The sequence below is a fragment of the Nuphar pumila genome, chromosome 12 (assembly GCF_984573655.1).
Source record: "Nuphar pumila chromosome 12, dmNupPumi1.hap1.1, whole genome shotgun sequence".
Classification (NCBI taxonomy): Eukaryota; Viridiplantae; Streptophyta; class Magnoliopsida; order Nymphaeales; family Nymphaeaceae; genus Nuphar; species Nuphar pumila.
Window position 1 is genome coordinate 15,848,998 of NC_143260.1, and position 5,898 is coordinate 15,854,895.

Here is a 5,898-nt window from a genome sequence, read left to right on the forward strand (position 1 = left end):
ATCACGAGACCAATATTATCACCAAAAAAACATAAGAAAATAAACCAAAAAAGATCTCTCTCTCTCTCTCTCTCTCTCTCTCTCTCTCTCTCAGAATAAGAACATAAAGAAAAATCGAGAAAAGCTCTCTTTCTCTCTCTCTGGAAGGCACGTGAATTTGGATATAAACGATTAAAATATTGTAGACATCATTAACTTTGTTGAGCAAGACAACACTAATATCGATTAGGAGACATTGAGACGAGTAATGATGAACGAGAAAATAGCAAGCAAACGCATTCGTTTTGGTAAGTTTTGTGAGGAAAACTGTGTCAAGCTGAAGGCCCAGGATCGAATCCTCTGCCACATGGGGCGGTTGTTCTTCTGGTAGTGGTCCGCCTAACTCCAGCTTGCCTTTAAAAAAAAAAGGTTGCGTGAGGAAAACGAACCGTTGGTAGCAGTGGTTCTCCTTTCCGTTTGAGATTGAATAATAATGTAAAAAAATTGGAGAAAGCCGGAAGTTCGGAACGCCGACACGGTGGGGGAATCGGAGCAGGGACGTGTTTGGGGACCGACACAGTACGTCACTTTTTTCATCATAAAAAATCGGCCAAAACTGTAGAGCTTTGTCCTTTACCACTATGTTTCTTGAAAATTACTATTTCACTATATAATAACTCTCGAACTCACTTGCTCCCATCTTATTCTGTAGAGAGGGTTGTTCCTTTCGTGCAGTTTTCATGAGAAAGTGCTAAGTTGGCTTCTCTTTTCCCACTATAAATGAAATAAACACTCAAGGGGCCATTAGAACGTGAGAAACACTCGTATGAATAGATATTCATAGTTTTTATATTCTTTTCACTTAAACCTCACCACATGGATGTGACCTACATGTTTGATTTTATAAGAACTAGCTCTTGAATCATCCGATTATGATCTATAAGTGGATTTTTTTAAGACTTGAAAATTAACAAGCATAACTTTCATAAATATTCAAGCATCTAAAAATCATATTTTTTTACAGTCGATTCCTAGCAAATTCACCATGTTGAACACATGAATGCTGATAGGATTTGCAAAAAAAAATGCTGAAAATGCTAATTCTCATATTCTAGTGGCTCGATGAAAAAGTGTCGTGATGACGACGTAAGTGAGTTCCAGTTTTTCTCACAACCTTTCTCTTTCCATGTGAAAATCCGTTCATACATTCTCCTTATACAGGACTTTCATAAAAAAAAACTAGGCTGATAGGAGCTTCTACAAACTCATGGACTTTCTCATGAAACACGTTTCCCTTCCATGAGAATGAGACAAAAAGGTATGCTCATTCAACTTGGATTTCAGACCTGAGGTGTCCTTAGATCTTCCTATCCAAATTCCAATATTTGATTAACCTTTAATGATAAAGGGGAAGAAAGAAAAAATACATATGAAAGGAAAATTTTATTTTGGCACCTGCTTGATAGTTTGAAAGGTCTTATATTTTTTGAAAAGTTATCTTAGAAAGCAACTTTTTAATGAAATTGTCAGTAAAGGCTTAAAGTTTATTAATTTCATGGTTAAATTCCATAAAAAAAAAATTTTAAATTTTTTTTTTTTGAAAAGGTGAGTTGAGCCTTTATTATGTATGCAATAGGACGAGTTTTAACAATTATATTGAACAGAACTCAGCAACCACCATGGTTGTCTGCAGCCTCAGCGAGAGGGGGGCAGAGGGTGGTTCTTTGTTCCCATCTCTCACCAAGAAAAGAAAGGGGCAGGAGACAGAGTGTTCCTCTGTCTCTGCCCGACGCTACCGCCATCGCCGCTGTGAAACCGAACAGGGAGAGCACCCTTGCCTCAGCCACCGGTAACCTCAGGGTTGTTAGCGAGTTTCTAAAAAGAAAAGAGGGGGGAGAGACTGACTCGATCTGGGCACACCAAACCGAGTCGGGTCGAAAAGGGGGGCAAGATAGGGAATTAAGAACTCTCTATCTTGGTCCATTAACAGACCAACTCAGTCTGGGTTTACCCAAACCGAGTTGGGTCAAAGAAAGGGGCGAGACAAAGAGCACAACTACGCTCTCTATCTCAGCCCTCTGAACAAACCAACTCAGTATGAGTGAAACCCAAGTCTGGTCAAACAAGGGGGCTCTCTATCTCAGCTGTTAACAGACCAACTCGGTCTGGGATCACCCAGACCAAGTCGGATCAAGAGAGGGGCTAGACAAAGAGCTAAAATCTCTCTGTCTTGCCCCCTCTCTTTAACTGACTCGGTCTGGGTGAACTCAGACCGAGTCAGGTCACGTGAATAATGTTAGCAGGTATGAATGCTAACAGTATAATCGAAATGTACTATGATGAGGACAGGAACAGGAGAAGAAGAAAGCATCCACCGAAATGCTAACAGTACAAACAGGAGGGACTACGATGATGATAGAAATAATGAACCGTCTTTGAAGTTGTCTACATGGATTGTTGTGCCCCAAGAGAATATTTTCAGAATGGCCGATTAGTTTAGAGTACCACATTGAGAATATCTACTCTAGGAATGAGGATGGTTGCAAAAAATGTAAGAAAAAGGTAAAAAGAAAGAATAAAATATGTAAACAACATGTGTGCTAGTTAAAGAGTTAAACTCAGACTAGGAGCTTAGAGCTCACTACATTTGTAATGGTCATGTCTTATATTTGTAAATAGAATCTTACGGAAATTTAGACTCACCCCCGCTTGGTTACAACTGTAGGATAGGGAAGCGCGGCGAAAAGGAGGACGTGACTCATGGACCTGGGTACTGGTGGACCTTAAAGTACTTGGGAGTACTTTATTTTGATTGAATGCATTTTCATATTTTGAACTCATATCTAAATAGTTTAGTGTTGATAAACATAGATGATTAGCCTGTGATGTTGGAAATGAATTTGATAATTATAATAGACCTTGTTATATATAAAAAAAAAATTTGACTTGGTTTTGAGGTCATTTGGTAATTTTTAACTAAGAATTAATGTCTATGAACCCAGGCTCGAGAAGCCTCGGTTTTGATCATTACAATTAGTATCAGAGCCAGGTTATCAAAAGACTATTAAGGATGATTAAGGACTTATCAGGATTACAAAGTCCCTTAAGAAAAATATTTATACCATCTAAGTATAGACTAGTAGCCTAGAGTCATAGGAGAGTCTACATAGCTAGTTGAACCTCACACTTATTACGTGAATAATGTTATCATGTATGAATGCTAACAATACAAACGGGAGAGACTACGATGAGGACAAAAACATGGGTTTACCCAGATAGAGTTGGGTCAAAGAAAGGGGAGCGCGCTCTCTGTCTCGACCTTTAAAACATACCAACTTGGTATGGGTGAAACCCATATCGAGTCCAGTCAAACAAGGGGGCGAGACGGAGAGTTGGGCTCTCTGTCTTACCTGGTAACATACTGACTCTGTCTGGGATCACCCAGACCGGGTCGGGTCAAGAGAGGGGCGATACATAGAGCTTTTGGCTTTTGAGGTCTACTAACAGACCGACTCGGTATGGGTTCACCCAGACTGAGCCAAGTCACGTGAAAAGGGCGAGACAAAGAGTCGAGCTCTCTGTCTCGATCTGGGTTTTTTCTAGACCAAGTCTGGTCTATATATTAGGTGAGATAGATAGCAATGCTCTTTGTCTTGGTTTATGAGGCCTTGGACTGACTCGGTTCAGGTTTTAACTGGATTGAGTCAGCCAAAAACCTCGGTCAAGGTGTAACCCAAACCGGGTCAGGTGGGTCTGAACCGAAACCAACTTGGTTTGGGTGAGACTCAGACCAATTATAGTTTAATATGTATATGATTTAGATCCGGGTCATATCAGATCCAGAACTGAAAAATATACTTAGAAATCTGGTTGAAACCCTCGCAGTTCTATTATCCAGATTTAGACTTGCTGAATGGGTGAAACGATCGTTTTGCCCTTGGTATACCCAATCAGTAAATCATGCATAACTCTTCACCCCGATATCAGATTCGGATGATTTTTTGACTCTTGAACTTGTCTTCTCGGAAGGGATCCACTAACATAGGGCAAAATGATAAACTTTAAGAGTCTGAGATCAAAGTTTGGTAAAGAGGCTTAGGGGTATTTTTCATAATTTTACACAAGTAGGGACTGTAATGATAATTTTAGTGATTGTTGGGATTTCTGCTCGTTTCAGATCAAGATTTGCAGAAAGACTAAGGTTGATCATTAGTTTGAGATTTGGGAAATTCAAGGTAATGGAACATTTACAAATAACTCCCTAAATAAATAAGATACAAGCATGTTCATAAATGCATCTTGTTATGTGATTTCATGTACTTTAGAAGTATGTAGATTATTTTATATATATGAATAGATCAAGTGAGTTGCATGCTTAAGAATCTATATTTTATGCTTTCAATAAGATGCATAAGGATTTTGGTATATATTACATTTTTATTTTTAGTACTTGATCATGTCATATAAATGTTAACAGATGATATGACTTGTATCATGTTTATGTTTGTTGTGGAAATGAGGATAATGGTTGGATACATGTAATATGTTGTGAAAAGTAGAAAGGAATGTTAAACTTTGAGAAAAGAAAATAAAGTTTTAAGGTTCTCACAAAAATGTTTTTTTTTAGAATGTCACACTTATACCTTAGGAGGGGTATTGTAAGTGCCGTGGCATGATTAATTGATAATGTGTCTCTATGATGGATTGTTATTTCTATAACTATAACATGTATATGCGATTGCATGTTGAACATTAGTTAGTAAACATATATTTAAAACTGTAACACTGAGAAATAAAAGAAAACGAAATGAATAATGCACCTAGAGTAACAACACAAATAGTAATAAAGAACTCTACTAGGAAGGACATGGTTTTAGGTTTTGTTAGAGGTGTGTGCATTTTACTAGTGCCTGAAATTTTTGAAGAATTCTTAGGTAACCTTTAGGGGTTAAAAATATTGTCTATTAGACACATGTAAGAAATAACATGAACCACAAACCATGTGGACATGTATAGCTCTTCAGACACCTTAAGGCATGTATAGCCCTCTAGACTCTTCGGCTAGCTACTGATGGACATATTGGGCTCTTCGGCTTGTAATCGGTGAACAAAGCTACAATTATTGGAAGTCCATAGTCTTGATTGGTTTGGACTATATTGTTGGAGAGTGATTTATATGTCTGACCAATACTCGTAGACTCTAGAATTGTCTACATGAGTTATCCCAGGAGGCTATTTCTAGAATAATCGATTAGTATAGAGTACGACATTGGGAGTGTCCACTATAAGAATGAGGATAATTTCTGGAAAGGTAAAGAAAAAGGTAAACAGGAGGAATAAAATATGTAAACAACATGTGTGCTAGTTAGAGAACTAAACTCAGACTAGGAGCTCATAGCTCAATATAGTTGTAACAGTCATGTCTTATATTTGTAAATGGAATCTTAGTAAGTTTTAGATTCATCACTGCTTGGTTATAACTATAAGATCAAGAAGCTTGGCGAACAGGAGGACATGACTCATGGACCCGGCTACTGGTGGACCTTGAAGTACATGTAAGTACTTTACTTTGATTGAATGCATTTTCATATTTTGAACTTGTATCTAAATAGTTTAGTGTTGATAAACATAAATGGTTGCCATGTGATGTTGGATGATGAATTTAATAATTATATAGACCTTGTTATATATATATATATATATATATATATATATTCTAGCGTGGTTTTGGGGTCGTTTTGATCATTTCTCTCTAGAAATTAATGTCCATGAACCCGAGCTCGAGAGGCCCCAGTTTGGGTCATTGCACTAGTGTTAATTGAGCAATACTTCTTTTGATAAAGATTGAAGAAAGAAAAAATCAATATTGTTAAGCATGTCAATACTATGGTGTCTAGTTGAGCTAGCCCATAATGAGGG